Source organism: Nicotiana tabacum, chromosome 23, assembly GCF_000715075.1.
Source record: "Nicotiana tabacum cultivar K326 chromosome 23, ASM71507v2, whole genome shotgun sequence".
In the NCBI taxonomy this organism is placed as follows: Eukaryota; Viridiplantae; Streptophyta; class Magnoliopsida; order Solanales; family Solanaceae; genus Nicotiana; species Nicotiana tabacum.
In genome coordinates this window covers 44,108,579-44,127,813 of record NC_134102.1, presented here as the reverse complement: position 1 = coordinate 44,127,813, position 19,235 = coordinate 44,108,579, and the positions used below count along the sequence as shown (strand labels likewise).

At 37.1% G+C, this 19,235-nt stretch overlaps 1 long non-coding RNA gene and 1 pseudogene across 1 annotated transcript; both read right to left on the bottom strand.

Annotated features, from left to right (window-relative positions):
* The window catches only part of LOC107775801 (serine/threonine-protein kinase 54-like), a 118,424-nt pseudogene extending 101,592 nt beyond the window's left edge, over positions 1-16,832 (bottom strand).
* On the bottom strand, positions 6,150-10,280 carry LOC142177440 (uncharacterized). The gene is made up of 2 exons (XR_012705862.1): positions 9,727-10,280; positions 6,150-6,381 (listed from the first exon to the last, which is right to left on the bottom strand). It is a non-coding gene; the product is annotated as an uncharacterized LOC142177440 (long non-coding RNA).
* Positions 16,833-19,235: the final 2,403 nt, after the last annotated feature.

Sequence of the window (19,235 nt, the reverse complement as noted above, 5' to 3'; positions counted from 1 at the left end):
ATATCAATATAGTCATTGCGGCGTGCAACCCGATCCATATATCCATATCAATACGGCTCTATGGACCACATCAGTCATCAATCCGCTCAAGTCTCAATATGCAGACATCTCACAGAAACACAAACTAGTTATATAATACGAATTATACAAAATCTCTCAAATACAATTCAAACTCGTGTCACGTACAAGTACACTAATATCACGTGAGACAGCATATCAAAAGTGCACAGAGACAGAGATATAACATACGGATGTAACTATCATGACTGTATCATATAACTACGGCTAAGGCAAATAGCTCAACATGAAAAACAATAGCCCTATCATATCTCAAACAATTGAGCAGGTAGCCTAGGCATGATTTCTAGCATGAATAATATCCCACGTAGTCACATAAATGGAGAGAACATGATATCAAAGAAACATAATAGCAAACCAAGGCATATAATAGCTTAAAACTAACCGGATCATGAATACCTAGATTCACGCACCCGCGCCCATCACCTAGAACGTGTGTCTCCCAACCCATCTCAAAAATCATAGTTCTCAGCAATATTTACTCTAAAATCCAAGTTTAGATATGTTACTTACCTCGAACAAGCCAAATGAAATACTGATCAAGTCAAACAATACTCTAGAAATGCCATCCCGCACGAATCAACCTCTGAACGCCTCGAAACTAGCCAAAAGCAACTCAAAATAATCAAATAATTCCATAGAAAACAAACTCAAATGAAAAAGGTTGAATCTTTAATCAAATACTGAAAGACAACAAAAAGGTCAACCTGGGTTCGCACCTCGTAACCCAACAAAACTCAAACATTTTGATAACCAATTCGAACACGAGTCCAACCATACTAATTTTACTCAAATCCGACTCTGAATCGATGTTCAAACCTCAAATGTTCAATTTAGCAAACGTTTAGACACAAAACCCTAAATTTCTCTTTTAAATTTATCAATCAAATGCCAAAATCGATTATAGAATTATGAAATATAATCGATTCCGAGTAAAAAGTACTTACCCATTCCATGTGGTGAAAATTCTCTCCAAAATCGCCTAAATCCGAGCTCCCCAACTCAACATGTGATAAAATAACTCAAAGGTCCGAAATAGAGTATTATCTATCTGCTCTAGGGATACCCTTCGCGAATGAAGAAGAAGCCTCACGTTCGCACACAGAGATTACACTTCGCGTTCGCGGCACATACCATGCGAACACGATGAACAGTGATGCCAACTTTCGAGGACACGACAATGACCTCGCGGACACCATGAATAAAGCCCCCAGCTCCCACACATCAACGCGGTCACAAAATGTACCCCTGCGAATGCAATGGTATAACCACTCAAGATCCGCGAACGCGTTGCCCCAGTCCCCAACCTATTGAAGAAAAAAGGACGGCTTCAGCTTACACATCGCAATCACGTCCACAACATCGCGATTGCAAAGAACGGGCCATTCGAGACATCAAAAAACCAGCAAATTCAAGATGAGAGGAAATAGTCTGAAATCGAGCCAAAACTCACCCGAGCCGCTCGGGGCCCTGTCTGAACATGCAAACGAGTCCCAAAATATAACGCGGACCTACTCAAGGCTTTAAATTACACATAATAATATCAAAACCACGAATCGCACCTAAAATCAAACTTAATGAACTTTTGAACTTTCAACTTGGAAAACTCGTCCCAAACCATATCAAAACAAGTCGGAATGGCCTCAAATTTTGCACCCATGTTCCAAATGACATAAAAAACTATTCCAACTCCCGAAACTACAATTCGAACCCGTTAACATCGAAGTAAATTCCCGGTCAAACCTATGAACATTCCAAACCTTCAAATGGTCAACTTTTGCCAATTAGCGCCAAAACATTCTAGAAACATCAAAATGCAAATCCGGACATACACACAACTCCCAAATCACCATCCAAACCTAGAGGAACCATCAAAAATCCAATCCAGAGTCATATATACAAAAGTAAAAGTTGTCAACTCTTCAAACTTAAAGCTTCCTAGTTGAGAATCATTCTTCCAAAAAAATCCCGAATTACCCGAAAATCAAAACCGACAATACACACAAATCATGATGCATAATACAAAGCTATTCATTCCCTATAACCACTGAACGAAATGTAAATTCTCAAAAGACCAATCGGTCATTACAAACATTATGCGGTTATAAGATTTTAAATGTAAGATGTTTTTCACCCCAGCTTGTGATTACAAACATATTGAAAATGCATTGCAGTTTGTCAACTTTTTTCCTTTCTTTTTATTTTCAAATTATTTTTCTTTGGGTAGGTTGAATAAGTTGAGGGAAGGAGGGGTTTGGAAGTCTGACCTACTCCAACATCCAAATTGTAGGAGTATTTTGTAGATGCACTATAACCAATTATAATAGTGATGCACAAATTGCAATTAGGACTCTCTCTAGGACACTGTATATAGACAATTTTGTTTTAAAAAACTTTATCTGAGAATTGAATATAGACTTCTTTGAGGAGTTTGTTGCAAGAGTAGAAAATTGTAAGACTAAGGGTGTGTTGGAATGAAGGAAAATATTTTCAGGAAAATATTTTCCAATTTTTCTGTGTTAGATTGGCTTAATTCTTTCGAAAAATATTTTTCTCATGAACTCATTTTTCTCCATTTGGAAGAAACTATTTTCCCTACCAAAAGGAGGAAAAACATTTTTCAACACTCTTTTTCACTCTTCCCCACCTTATTCCCCATCCCCATTAGCCCCCACCCCAAATTACCACCCCAACAACCCACCTACCACGCCCATCCCTGTAACGACCCGCCCGGTTATTTTGAAAATTAGCATTCCGTTCGATGTCTTAAGGTCTCGAGTAGCTTAATATTGTACACTATGGCATGTGTGCGTGGTCGAGTTCAGTTTATGTATGATTCAGGATTGATTTGGAAGAATAATTCTTATTTTAGAAGCTTAAGTAGTAAGAGTTGATCGGAGTTTAACTTTTGTATAGATGACTCCGGAATGGTGTTTTGATGATTTCAATAGATTTGTATGGTGATTTTGCACTTAGGCATATATCCAAATTTGGATTTGGAGGTCCGTAGATTAATTTGATGCATTTTGGCGAAAGTTGGAAGGTTGAAAGGTTGGAAGATTGATAGGTTTGACCGGGCATTGGCTTTGTTGATATAGGGCTCGGATTGCAATTTTGGGAGTTGGTATAGCTCCGTTGTGTCATTTGGGACTTGCATGAAAATTTTGAGGTCATTCCGAGTTGATTTGATATGATTAGGCGTGAGTTATAAAAGTTGAAAGTTCATTAGTTTGTTAAGCTTGAATAGTGTGGGGATTCATAGTTTTGATGTTGTTTGTTGTGATTTGAGACCTCGAGAAGGTCTGTGTTATATTATGAAACTTGTTGGTATATTCAGACAGTGTCCCGGGGGCTCGGGTATGTTTCAGATGGGCTACATGCCATTTCTTCATGCTTTAAAGTTGCTAGTTTTCTAATGTTTTGCAGTTCATCGTGTTCGCGTAAAGATGAACATGATCGCGAAGTGATTCTGGGAGCTCTTTATTTTGTTCATCGCGGATGCGACTGAGGGAACACGATCACGAAGGTTTAGATTCTTGCTTTCCGCATTCGCATTTATAGTTCCGCGTTCGCATAAGGGAACTAGGGGCTGGTAGAATGTTACGCAACGCGTTCGCGAGATGTGAAATGATTTCGCGTTTGTTGGCCAAATTATTCATCGCGTTCGCGAGGTGTGTTCCGCAAACATGTAGCTTATTCTTTGGGCAGTGATGTTGTGCTCCGCGATTGCGAAGGATGTTCTACGATCGTGTAAGAGGCATCCCTGGGCAGAATTATAAGTACTCTATTTCGAGGACTTTTGTTATTTTATCACTTGTTTGAGTTAGAGAGCTCGGATTTGGGTAATTGTGGAGGGTATTTTCACGTGTTGGATTAGGATAAGTATTCTTGACCCGAATTTGATTATATTTTATGATTCCATCTTTGTTTTTATTATTAAATTAGTGATTTAAATTGGAAAAATTGAGGATTTTTGTAAACACTTTCTAAAATGTAAAATGAAGATTTGAAGGCCAATTTGATGTCGGAATTGGATAACATTGGTATGCTTAGACTCGTATCGGAATGAGTGTTCGGATTTTGTGAGTTTTGTCGGGTTGCGAGGTGCGGGCCTGGGTTGACTTTTTGGGTTGACTTTTTATTTTTCATTAAAGATCGATGCTTTATTATCCGAAATTATTTTCTATGATTTTTATTTATGTTATTAAATTATTTTGGCAAGATTCGAGCCTTTCGGAGATTGTTTCACATGAGAAGGTCATTTTACAGTATTGATTTAGCTTCTTTGAGTTAAGTATCTTGTGTAACTTTGTGTGACGGAACTACACCTTAGGATTTGGGTTGATTATGTTATTTGAATTATGTAAAAGACGTGTACGCAAGGTGACAAGTGCGTACCCAGGATTATATGTGAAAATTGACCGATTTAGACTCTTAGGATTCTTTCATGTATTTATTTGAAATTGTTAACACATGTTATCTTTTATTTGTCATGTTTACTCTCACGTGCTTTATTTGAAGTTGTTAGCACATGTCATATCCTTTACTTGTCAAGTCTACTCTTATATGCTTTATTCGAAGTTGTTACCTCTTTAATTATTATGTGACTTCCTTTATTGTTGAGTTATTTTTAATTGAAATTGTTGTTACATGATATCATCTCGTTGCCAAGTTATTCTCATGTATTTAGACGTAGTTTTTAGTTCATGTCATCTCTTTCATTGTTAGCTTATGTCGTACACTAGAATTCGAAGTTTGTCATTTCAAAAATACCTTCATTATTGAGTTTATTCTTAAGCAATTAATTGAAGTTGAAATTATTGAAAGTCATTAATCTATTTTAATTGAAGTTGTACTTAAAGTGGGGTGATGTTCATTGTTGAGTTACTTTCTCGTTCATTTTATTGTTATTGAGATTTTATACACATCGTGTTTGAGCCGTGGGCTATGTAATATGGTGATATTTGCATTGTTGTTTTGGAAAGGTTATGGCATATAGGCACTTATGGTACGTGTTGATATGTCGTGTTGTTGTGATGTTAGCACATGTGAATTGTTGTGTGGATTGATTGTTGTTATGCGAAGCATAAGAGTGGCATCTCACTATTGTTGTTATGTGTAGCATAAGGGTGGCATCTCACTGTTGTTGATTGTGCGGAGTGATACGGGCGACTATTGTGTTATTGTCCGGACAGAGCGATAAGGGTGGCTATTATGCGGAGTGATACATGTGGCTATCAGAGTGATACAGGTGGATAATGATATTGTCATGGCGGAGTAATACGGGTGGCTATTGTGTAAATATCTGTGCAGATCGATAAGAGTGGCTAATATGATGTTATCAATACGGAGAGATAAGGGTGGATATATCAGGGATGATATATGGTGGCCTGGGGCATTATGTTGATGATATTCGTATGATGGTATGATTTTCCTTGTGTATTTCATGCACCTTACGTGACTCGTTGTGTTATTTTCAATGAGCTCCTCGATGTCTTTGATATTACTAGTTGACTTGGACTGTGAGTAGTAAACCGCACAAGCATACACCGTAGCATGCCACTTACACCAGTTCAGGGGTATGAAACTTGACATTTATTGATCATGCCCATGTATTCTTGTATTATCTGCTTCTATCACTACAAAAAAATGGGTAAATTGAGGAGGTTAAAATTGCAATTTGCGGAGGTTAGTAACCTCCGCTATTTGCTGTCACGGCAGTTGAGAAGGCCCCTGCAGTAAACATCGCCACTATTAATTTGCGGCAGAAAAATGCGGGGATTTCCCGAACCGCCGCAACAGCAAATAGCGGAGGTTCCTAACCTCCGCAATATCATGCGAGAAAATAAATTTTTATTTTTTAAATTTTTATTTTTTTTTGAGTGTGGGGGTTGTAAACCCCCTCAATTTCTTATGTGTACACTATCAAGATCTGTTTAATTTCTCTTTGGGGGTTTTAATTCTCTCCATCTATTTTTAAATATATAATAGAATTGATTTTTTATCATCAATTTTCATACCTTTTTCCTAATATCAATTGAAATATTCATGCTTAAACCAAAGCATTAAAATTAAAAAACATCAACATTTCATTAACCGTGAAAAATACTATGACAAAGTAGTATCATATGTCATCAAGCTAAATTAGAACATAGTTAACCGTCTATATTAGTCAGCTATTACATTGTCCTAATACATCCACTTCAATTAAAATGAATCTCAATGGTTGTCACTGAAATTACTAGCACCAGAAGATCTTCTTGCATCCGTCGGTGAAACAGGTCCACTAGCTGCATCACTTGGCTGCAATAAAAAGTAAAAAAAAAAATACAAGTATTAAGAGGAGTATCAGGAAACAATTCATTGAGATAAAATATATATTGTCTACTTAAACCAATAAAAAAGACTGAAACAGGACAAGGTACGAAGCCTCTAGTCTAAAAGGTAGACGTTATGCAACACAAACACAAAGAAAATAAAGCATTTGTTTAATAAGTGATACAACACTTGGCAGAATTCATGTAGACTATTACTTCTTCCTTTTGAATTACTATCATCTAACTTCGACCAGAATGTTCTGTTATAGTGATCCTTTGAACAAAGAAATATGAATCATTTGGTTTTCTGCAGGTTTGGGGGTTGAATTGTAAAATACTAGCTGGTTTTAGAGCTGAAATTGACATGTATGAAAAATAAAATTGTACAATACACCAAAAATAAAAGAACTTATCATTTACCGTTGTAGGAGAAGCAAAGATCCCAGAAAATTGTTCTGGTATTGACCTTTCCTTCATTATCATGTATAATTTGAGAGTATTCATCAATTGATTGTACTTCTCTTGGCATCCAGAAGAAGAACATCCAACATTATTACTCACAATTCTTATATTACCAAGACGAAGATTTGTCTCTCTGAAAGTATTGCTTGGAGTAGCTCCTAATCCCAAACATCCCACCCTTCTACGATGCTCTTTGCCTAGCACCTTACGAACAACATCATTTGGAGAAATTTCAGACTCATCCACTGTACTTTCACTCACTGCTAGCTCAATTTTTTCCTAAACACAATACCCATCAAAAAAATCTCAGCGAACATTATAACTGTATATTTTACCGCCTGAATCAGTAACCCGAAAAAGAAAGGTCGCTACTGCTATTGCCGACACTATTAATCTGACAATTACCCTAATACTGTAATACTATATTAAATTCCAGGTTTCAAATGTGAAAATTAGAAAAAAAGCAACTAAAGAAGAAAATGAAAAACACATTATTAATGGTAAGCATGTATGTAGTAATTGTTGAGACATATCTAAAGGCCCACAGCACAGTTAAAGGCTACACACCCACCCTATATTCAAAACGTTGTTATCACTTTCTCCTCGTTGAAAACTCTCTTTTCCCACTTTGCCCCACGACTACCACACTTTCCTTCACATGTTTTTGTCATGTTCAATAAATTACAACTACACCAAATTAAATAAAATACAGTGCCAGTTTATTAGTAGATCATTTTCATGCATTTCTCATGGACCGGGCACAAGGCAACTTTACAACACAGTAAGAGTCAATAGGACCAAACAAAAATCAATTTATTTGTCTAAGAAAGTTGTGGATAACAACTTCTTTGCCATTGCTATTGGAGAAGATTAAATAAAAGATATCAGCTTGAAATCCTAAAAAACCCAAAAAAAAATGAAGAGAAAAGACTCTTAACATATTCCAAAAGCAAGATTAACATAGTCAGTTCTCTTTTATTAGACAGAAAATATGAATACAAAATATTAAGCAATAAATACATACAACAAAAAGCTATCTATAATCATAAACACTACAAAATTGAAAATTTCGCAACAGAGAATGATTTGCATAGTCATAGTCACATGTCCCAACAATAATAAGTAGATTCAAAGACATGAAAGTCAAACAAACTATAAGCATCATGATATAAAATAAATTTACTGTAAGTTATCAGAAGGAAACAATTTACTGTAAAATATCTGTCACAAAGCATCTAATTTGGAGAAATTAATAGGATAAAAGTACTTGATCTAAAATATAATGATTTGATTATGTCATTAATCTAAATATTCATATATAAAGAATCTGTTATTTAAATTCCTTTACTATATAAGAAAATATGTGGCATATAAATACAAAAATCTCATAGAACATAGAAATTTTGGAAAACTCCTATAGATCAGGAAAAAAATAAGCATAAATATGGAGCAACTCTTGTCCAACACTATTTATAAGTATATCCGAAGTTATTTATGGACTAAACGTGAATTGATTTCAACAATATATCTAACCAGACTAATCAAATATTAAGAAACAATGCACCACTTGCTCTCTCTTTTCCTTCTCATCCACACTGCATTCAACTATAATTTGAGAATATAACTTGGTTGATTGAATTGAATGCAACACTACCCACCAACCAATGCCACAGGTAAGTAGACAACTACCTCATTTACCCTCTCTATTTACTCCTATTCACTGACAGTATCTGCACGTAACCACTCTGTCGCTGCTCCATGATATATTTGTTATGTACTTTCATCCTATATATACTCAACGTTGTTCCTCAGTCTTTATTATAGAATACAGAATTACAACATTATATATGATGGATACAAATAGAGCAGGACTTGATGAGTGCAGCGAGGAGATCAAGAAAATGAAGATAATGGAGTTAAATGATACTGGTTCTGAGGAAAAAAGTAGATGTGATAGAGGTAGAAGCTATGAAATGGTTCTAAGAATGATGGGATTAATTTTCACACTAGTAGCGGCTATTGTGGCTGCCACCAACAAAGATACTCAGGATGTTCCCATAACTCTTGTAGACGGCTTACCTCCTTTGAGCAGAACCTTTTTCTCAATTACTTTTTAAATAGTTTGAAAGTTAACTATGTGATCTATAATATTCTTACATAGTTTTTCTAAGTATGTAAATTTTATTTCAAAATACTTGAAGATTCTATGTCTGCATGCTCCGAATCAAGCCATTCCAAAAATCCAACTAAAGTTCTTTTAGAAAAAATGAAAGTGACCCAACAACAACCCACAACTCACAAGAAAAATTGAAAGTGAAAAATATTTTCCCTCTCTAATTTCACCTAAAAATCAAATTTACCCACCAACTCGAAGGAGCATAATTTCCTGTGCATTTCTAGCCTTTTCTTTATAAACAAGCCTTTGTTTTCACTAATAAAGGACACAATAAGCAGAAAGAAGTTTGACAGGATGTAACAAGCGGATACTAGGATCAAAGAGAATCACCATCGAACAGAAATAGAACATCTTCAACACTCCACAAAGGCATCTGTTGTTATTCAGAATATCATTGCACTAATAAAAACAACAATTGTGCAATTAATTCCTTAAGTATCAATTTTTTATGTTTTAATTTCAGCACTCCCCAAACAACTATCAAATTAAGAAACAGAAAGAACAGATAAAAGTAAGAAATTATAGAAACGAAACATATTCGGTACTCAAACAGGGGGCATAAACCCTAGTAAAAATCACATAAAACCAGTATTAAAGAGATAGAGGGAGAGAGAACGGAAGCAAACCCCAGATGAGAAAACAATTAAAAGAAATGTATCTCGAAATAAGCTTAGGTGCAGATAAAGAGCTTGCCTTGAGTGGTTAGCTTTCTGATTGGATCTCTTGTACACGATGAGAATCGGGCGGAAGTCTTCTGATTGCCTTGAATAGATTTCAATTAGGCAGAAGTTTTAAGGGATTTCAATCAAAACCAAGAGATTGTGGTTTCCTGCACAGAGAGAGAGGGGGAGTCGATTAGGCGGAAGTGTTAAAGGCGGATGTTTCTAGACTGAAAAGGTTGGGGAAAAAAGGAGGGAGTGTGAAATAAATTGGGCGGGCGGATGTTTCTAGACTGAAAAGGTTGGGGAAAAAAGGAGGGAGTGTGAAATAAATTGAGCGCTTTTTTTTTAGGGTTGCGGAAGTTTATAACTCCCTTAAATTGTATAATTTTGTGGGAATAACAAAGTGCCACAAATTTATGCAAATTGCGGAGGTTACTTATAACCTCCGCAAACAAACCTCCGCAATTTACCCATTTTTTATAGTGTATTTTGATATTGACCATGCCCATGTGACCATGCCGGGCGGATTGTGATTGTGGGCCTGTAACCATGCCAGGCGGATTGAGATATTGGTACGTGAGTTGTCCGTGCAGTGGTTATTGAAAATGTGGGCACGAGGTGCCGTGAGCATAAGATTCGTGATTTGGGACTCGTGACTTGTGATTATGAGATGAGGTATCTCGAAGTAATTTTGTTGTAAGACTTATGCTAGAACGGCTTGATTAATTGGTTGTCATTGGTTTTCCTTATTTGGTTTTACTGGTATTTTAATGGTGTCCTTGTTACTTTACTATCTATATCACATGTTGATACGTGTTGCCATTTACTGATTCCTGCTTTCATTATTAGCTTTATACTTCTATACTACACAAGTTATTTTGATCTAGTAGGTCTCTTGACTTGTAGCTCATCACTACTTTACCGAGGTTAGCCTTGATACTTGCTGGGTACCGACCGTAGTGTACTCATACTACACGTCTGCACTTTTTTGTGAAGATTTAGGTTTGGAGATATTGGACTCAGACAGAGTTAGATTCTTGATCGCAAAAATTCAAAGTAGAGTTGCTTGATCATCGCAGTCCCTTGGAGTTATTTTTCCTTTTTACTGTATTGTTAAATTGTTATTCGAACAGTATTGTATTTGAGTTATTCCTATGTATTCATTTAGAGTTTATGACTCTGTATTACCTAGTATTTGGAGGTTGTTATGATTATTGTCGCGTAGGCTTATTTCGCCTTTGTTTCGGTAATTATATTAAACTCTGTTTTAAATTATCATTGCTAAACTGGCTTAATTGGTGTAAGTAACTGGCTTACCTAATTTTAGAGACTAAGTGCTATCACGACGCCTAAGGTGAGATTTTGGGTCGTGACAAGTTGGTATCCGAGCTCAAGATTCATACGTTATACAAATCACGAGCAAGTTTAGTAAAGTCTTGCGGATCGGTACGAAGGCATCTGTACTTATCTTCGAGAGGCTACAGGACTATTAGAAAAATTTCACTTCTTTCATTCCTGTCGTTCGGATTTGTCTGTTTTGAAGTTTGAGCCTTTGTATCTCTATTCTCTCACAAATGGTGAGCACACGCGCTACTAGGTCAGCTGAGCAGACAACCGCGCCCCATGCTAGAGCCGCGAGAGGCCGGGGCCAAGGTAGAAGATTAGGAGGGGCACATGTCGCAGCTAGAGCACCTGCCAGAGTAGTAGTTGAGGAGCCACCAGTAGCTCCGATTGAGGGACAGGCACCGAAGGCGCCTCTTATTACCCCTGGACTTCAGGAGACTTTAGCACAGTTCCTGAGCATGTTTGGTACATTGGCTCATGCGGGATTGATCTCAGTTGCACCATCTATTTCACATATTGGGGGAGGGAGTTGATGACGTCCAAATCTACTACTAAAAAGTAAATGGACACAGTCGCATGCAATATAATTTACCCAACTATGAGTCGGAGTCGAATCCCAAAGAGAACAATATGTAGGCGATTAGGTGTGTAAGAGAATTATCACTTACTATGCTAAGCCAAACACTTATAAAGGTTTTGAGAAAATATTTATAACTAATTACGAAAATATAAACTAACCTAGAAAGCAAATGAAATGATCAATATATGTATTTTTTTGATATCAAGATACTTTTGAATTTCTTTCTTTGAAATGCATACAGAGGGTCCCTCAGTTATTTCCACAGGTCCCTGTGGAAGGCCAGCTATTAGGTCGCGAATCTGCCGCATCTCCTCGGAAAGCATAGCAAATGGTCCTCCTGCAGAAGATGATGGCTAGCTACCCTGGTCGGTCTAAGAAGAAGATCCCTTTCTCTTTTTGATTTTCACGGCGCCGCCCTCTCCTCTTTTCTTCAATGGAGTTATAGGCTTTCCCGGATCTATCCAGTTGTCTTCTGGATCCTCCTCAACCCCTGCAAGCTGGCACAACTCAGTGATGAGAGATGGGAACATCAGTGACTGACCATCCTGCCTCCGATAATCCCTTAGCTCATTGATGAAAATCGCACCAACATTGAGCTGGATATTATCAAGAATGGAAGCGATCATTTGAGCTCTCATTACAGGTACATTCCATATATTCCCTACAAGGGAGATGCGATTGTATATGATGGCCAACCATATCTTTGCTTCACCAGTGAATTCTTTTGATGTAATCCCTTTCTTTTCAGCTGCCCATGGAACATCCGCACCCGGGCATAATTTGGAGACCAACCACTCGCCCGAGGTACAATCTTTCTCATGGAATGGTGCCATGTCATGGTCCTGCAGGTGATAGATTCGATTCACAGCTTCAGCTCTGAAATTTACCATTTTGCCATGAATTTTCATGATTGGATTTCTTAACTTGATGGCTGAAAGGTTAGCATAGAATTCCCTTACCCATTGCTCATTCGCTCTGCAAGATTGAGGGGCAAAACAGGTCCATCCCATGTCTGCAGGCCTCTGATGGAACTCAGGAAGATGTTCTGGGACCTTTTCCAGCAATATACCACTTTCCAGGAGCAATTTCTTCGTAGACAACTCGGCATAGTACTGTTCATGGCATTCCAATAACAAGAATCGGTGTTGGTCATAGTTCTCCTCTACTTCCAAAGGGTTGTCATGTGCGGATTCATCGGAGTTAGATCTCATTTTCAGCTTATGGTACCTGTAAATAAAATATTGGAGTGAAAACGTAGTATGGCTATGAAATATATTGCAAAATGATCCAATATACCAAAGAAATGATTGGACAGACAAAACCCAACCTTAGAAAAAATTTCAGGATTTTCAGTTCAGCAGAAGCCTGCTCTCTGATGTCGCAATTGCGAAGGCAGCAGGAATCCACAGAGGTCGCAATTGCGAAACAATCATCGCAAATGCGAAAATTGCTAGGTCTGATGGTTTTTGCAATTGCGATAACCTTGTCGCAAATGCGAATTACCGCAAATACAAAAAGGCTATCGCAATTGTGATGCCATCGTCCCCAAAAGCTCTTCAAATCCAGAACAATTTAGCCCCAAAATCTTCAAACAAAATCACACTTTAAAGAGTCCAATTAGTTTTTAGGCACAATATCATGCAATAAACTTCACGCACAATCACAAATTGAAGAAATTTTAATGATTCGGTGAAGAATCTCATTCGGGCCTCCCATCGAACACATTGAAGGCACAAAATTCACTTCACATTCTAACAAGCTATGGGTACTCAGACTTCCCCATTTTTATAAGAAAATAAAGAAGCTCACACTCTCAACCAACCTCACCCAGAAATTACAACACAATGTAAGATGTTTTTCAAATAATTTTGCACAGAAGAGAAAAATCAATTTGAGCCCTAGTCTTTCAGAGCACAAGGAGAGAAGAAGAAGAAGAAGAAGAAGAAGAAGAAGAGTATGCTACAAATCATAAAGAGTGCAAAGATTAAGCTTTCATACCTGGATTCTTACAATTAGGAGTGAAAATGAGGGAGTTTCGAAGTTGGGAGAGTGAGGAAGATAATACTCCTTCAGTTTTAGAGCCGCAAAATTTTTTGGAACTTTTGTTAAAAGTGAAGCAAAGTTACCTGCTTAAGGCCCTCAGTTGCCGCAATTGCGACACCAAGCTAGTAATTGCGAGAGACGAAATGTCAGCTGGGTTTCGCAATTGTGACTGAATCTTTGATTTTGCGATGGGCCAGTTGTTCGCAAATGCGGACCTTTGTTCGCAATTGCGAAATCAAAGGCCTGGACCTGATTTTTCTCACAACCCAATCTCCCTAGTTCTTGTCCCGGACACTTCCAAACTTCCTGCAACTTGGTAGATTGATCAGAAATAATAAAATTCACTATTTTTAAAAATAAAAAATTTAATAACAAAATAAAAATGTTAAGAATAACTAAAAAGTTAAAAACGATGGGTTGCCTCCCACCAAGCACCGTATTTAACATCGTGTCACGACGCAGTCAACTTTACCACTTTTTTCTCCACTTGGAGGATATAAATTTGACACCCAATATGGAATCAAGTTTGTGACCACGAGCGGAAGGGGGTAGTATGTAGATGACCAAGCCAAACATCAATTTCTTCATTTTACATTTATTGGATTTCTTTTGAGGATTGTCATTTTACATTCTTAAATTTTCAAATTGCAGGATGTAAGGCTCTTGTCTTTCTTCTTTGCAATCTAATATGGATTCACACGGCTCAATTCCCATATCACCATAGAATTTTAAATTTGAAAAATGCTTGGAATGAGATATCAAACTCCTAACTTGCAACTTTTTTCCAGATTTTGGCATCCTCTTTTTCCCCCGAACTAGAGTCATTTTCAACAATCATTTCAACTACATCGGTTGACTCTAATTTCATATTTTTCTTGGCATCATCAATAGGCATGGAGTCGGTTGGCGGATATTCAATTCTTGATTCCTCAAAATAAAGCTCACTTTCTTCCTCAAAGTTGGACTTTTCTTAAACTCTTTCCACACTCTCTAGTTGGTGGGCATAATGAGCCTCAACCAATATTTTCATTTGATCTTCCAAAGTGTGGATGTTCTCATCATTTTGAGTTAGTACTTATTTCAAGTCCTCGAGTGCTAAGTTGTGCTTCTCCTCATTTTCAAGAATGGCTTCCAACATGAGCATCATCCTCTTATTTTGAGCATTTGAGAGTTCTTCTTAGATTTTGATCAAGTGCCAAAAAAGGATTTTCGGCTTCAATATCTAAGGACGGTTCTTGTCTATCATTCACTTCTGAGGCTTTTTGGACCTCTAAAGCTTCAAGCATTTCTTCCATTTGTAAGTTCAACCTTTCAAGCGCCAAATCATTTAGGAGACTGTTTTTCAAAAGCTCTTCCAAGGCATTTTGCTCTTTGTTTCCTCCTTCAAGTAGGCATTCCATCATGAGCTTGAACTCTTCATTTTGACCATGCTCACTTTCTTTCACTTTCATATCCTTATAATTATCATCACAAAAAGTAGAATCATCATAGTGGGGGTTCGGGGAAGGGAAGGACAAATAATCACAATTATCCCAGTGGCCATTTTGACCACCACACTTGTCACATATACTCCACTCATGAGTTTGAGATTGTGCGTACAATCCGCCCCCGAGAGAATTTAAATAATTTTGCTATGAGTGTGGTCCTCCACAATAAGGACAAGGGTCATCAAAGTATGAACAACTACCATCTGACCAATTTTCATTAAGCGATGCCATTTTCAAAACTAAGAAAATAAACAATAAAACAAATAAGAAAATAATTACACAAATATTCACAAGTTTTGACCAAAGCACGTACGCTTATTTCTCAAACAACCTACATACGCCAAATTATTTCCCGGCAATGGCACCAATTTTGATGACATCCAAATCCACTACTAAAAAATAAATGGACACGGTCAAATGCAATATAATTTACCCAACTATGAGTCGGGGTCGAATCCCACAGAGAACAATATGTAGGCGATTAGGCGTTTAAGAGAATTATCACTTATTGTGCTAAGCCAAACACATAGAAAGGTTTTGAGAAATATTTATAACTAATTGCGAAAATGTAAACTAACCTAGAAAGCAAGTAAAATGATCAATGGCTACAAACATGGATATACCGGAAATTACACTCCCGTATGTGGTACTGGTACAACCCGTTATCGCGGTTCAGCCTGAGGTCAGGCCAGGGGCATCAGAGGAGGAGCAGAAGAGGCTTAAGAGGTTTAAGAAGTATAGTCCACCTACTTTCAATGGCACAGCTAGCGAGGATGTGCAGGGTTTTCTAGAGAAGTGTTACCCTATTATCCGCACCATAGGTATTGTGGAGGTGAGCGAAGTTACTTTTACTATATTTCAGCTGTAGGGAGCAACGTATCAGTGGTGGTTGTAAGTACCCATGAATTAATAAAAATTAGTCAATGCATTTTGCATGCAAAACATCTTGTTCAATCCTTCACGCTTCTGCTGAAATCTCAGTACATTATTCTCCAACCACAACCAACTCCAATAGATTTCATTTATGCAACCCAAAAAAAAAAAAGCCAGAGACAAATTAAGAAGAACCATCTATTACTTAGGCATTCAACATGACTACTCAGTATCTAATAAAACAACTAAAATCTTGAACATTTTGACTTAGTTTTTAGCAGGTGCAAATCTTGTAACAAGAGTACTGAAAAGGACCTTGTCATTGCCACGTCAATACTCATGCAAATAAATTTAGAAGAATTAGCAAATTGTATCATAAAATGTTCAACTATTAAAAACATAGAGCTCCGAGAAGTTAATAGACAATGTCAATTCTTTAAAAGAATAGATATTATCACAAAATACAACAATAACAAAAACATTGGTGACATGTATGATCGATTCCTACAACTGTCGGATGCATACATCATTTCTCTATCAAAAGATGTACTGATAAAGAAACCAGGAATCAATCTATTTCCTGCTAATAAGGGAGAGACGTGTTACCTGCGACATCTTGATTGTCATAGGTACCCTGAGCTACAAAGTACCTTATTTCCACACTTCCTTGGGCCTTTGGTTTTGGTTCTCCACATTCCTCGACCAAACCCTACTCAAGTGCTTCTCCAACTGAACATCCAAACTTTTCAAATTAGTTCTATCCGCCCGATAAATCAAATCATTACTATTCCTGCTTATTTTTTCTGCCATATTATTTTTATCAAGAACTCTTAAGTCCTTCAATTTGGACACCTCTTTCCCTTTTTAATAATCCTCTTCAGATGTAGGGACCTCCATTCAATTAAGAAAATCCTCAAAAGCTTTAAATAGTTGAGAAATTGCTGAATCAAGAATTCAATCAAAATAAAAAATTGTTGGTACTGTCTAAAAATTGATCAAAATAGATATAAAAAGCTTGAATAGCTCCAAACCGTAAATAAAGTATTAAAAATGAGGGTATCTCAAAAGGCAAATCATATAGGGAGTAATATGTTGGGAAGCATGCCAGGCTAATAGAAGGAAAAAATATTTAAACGAGAAAATCAATAAATTGAACAAGACAAGACAAGACAAGATTTACGTGGTTCGGTAATTTTTGCCTACTCCGCGGCCACACAAAAAATAGTTGTTTATTAATTGAGAGAGAGGAAGTTGTGAGGATGATTTATAATTGAAGAAGAGAACGCCTATTTATAGGCAGAGCATCTGCTAAAAAAAATATTTCACCGAATGTGAATATGTGGCAGGACGGCACTGCAAACTACTCGCCGAATTCTTTCTTTTAAATTTTCAGCCCACCAATTTGACTTTCTTTTCTTCTCTCATTTTCTTATTTTCATTCTTGCTTTATCTCTATGATGATCCGATAGGTCATTTTGAGATTTAGCCTTTATTTTCATGTTCTGAGACCTCGATTAGCTCCGTTTTGCGTGTCTTGATTTGTGTGCGTAGTCCTGGTCTTTTTCGAAATATTTTTATGTGAAAAATTTAAGAAAATATGAATTTTTGTCTTTAAAATGATTTGAGTCGATTATAGTCAACATTTTATGTGAACTGACCCGGATCGGTATTTTGACGGTCCCGGTGGATCCGTATCCTGATTTGGGACTTGGGCGTTTGTCCAGAATCGAATTCTAAAGTCCCTAACTTGTTTTGACTCATTTTGCCGAAAACTAGCATTTTTGAAAGTTGAAGAATTACTAAATTTGACCTTAAGTTGACTTCTTAGCTAACGGGCTCGGATTTTGATGTTAAAACTTGAAATAGTTCTGTATTACTATTTAAAACTTATCTGCAGAATTTGGTTCAATTCAGAATTGGTTTGGCATGATTCGGATACTTAAATGTGATTCTAGTGTTCTCGAGTTTCACTTTGAAAGTTCATTCGTTTTGAAGGTTGATTCGTAGATTTAGATATTATTTTGATAATTTGATTGCACGAGCAAGTTCATATGATGTTATTATACTTGATGGCATGTTTGGTTTGGAGCCCGAGGGGCTCGGTTGAGTTTTGGATAGGCTACGGATTGATTTTAGACTTTGGAGAATAGTTGATACTTCACTGTTGCTAATGCTCTACTGCAGGTCTCGCATTTGCGAGCCTCGCTTTTGCGGATAAATGTTCGCATTTGCGAGCATGGGCTGGAGGGGGGAGTCTCGCATTTGTGAGGAGAAAGTTCGCATTTGCGAACAAGCGGTGGCCGCTTTTGCGAAGACAGAGTCGCATTTGAGACTCAGTGTATTTCTGTGTAACCTTTGCATTTGCAAAGGATTGGTTCGCAATTGCGAAGGCTGGGGTTTCACATTTGCGATCCAAAATATCGCATTTGCGATAAGTGTTCTATTGAGACAGGGTTCGTATTTGCGACCCCTTTCTCGCATATGCGATGTTCACAATTGCGAACAAGACATCGCAATTGCGACATCCGCAGTTGGGTAAAAGAGGGGGAATACGAGACTTAACTCATTTCTCACATTTTCTCAACCCTAAACATACTAGAGGAGATTTTTCCAAGAGATGTTCTTCCTAAATTCATTGATAAGTGACTCTAATCTATTTCTTTTCAATTACCCATTACATTTCATGAAATTTCAACATCAAATTTAGGAATTTCATGGTAAAAATTAGGGATTTGAGTAGAATTAGGGATTTTTTTGTAAAATTGGGATTTAGACCTTGAATTGAGGTTGGATTTCTAAACAATTCACATATCCGGGCTCGGGGATGAATGAGTAATCGAGTTTTGGTCCGAGTCTCGATTTTAAGCAAGCGGGCTCGGGGTTGACTTTTTCAGAAATGGTCTAAATTGAACTTCTTTCATTCGTGGGTAGTTTCTAAAGCTTATTTCGAATCATTTGGTCAATAATTTGCTAGATTTTATTGGTTTGGAGGATTGTTCGAAAGGCAAGGCCGTGGTTGAGCTTTGAGTTGATTGCGGAGTGAGGTAAGTGCTGGGTCTAACTTTGATTTGAGGGAATTAGGGACCCTTGAACTTCTTGTTATGTGCATTATATTAGAAATGATGTATATGCGAAGTGACGAGTGTATATGCGTCGTTGTAATACGTGTTTCCATGCTTTTGTTTCTTCATTGTATATCTTGTTACATGTCTT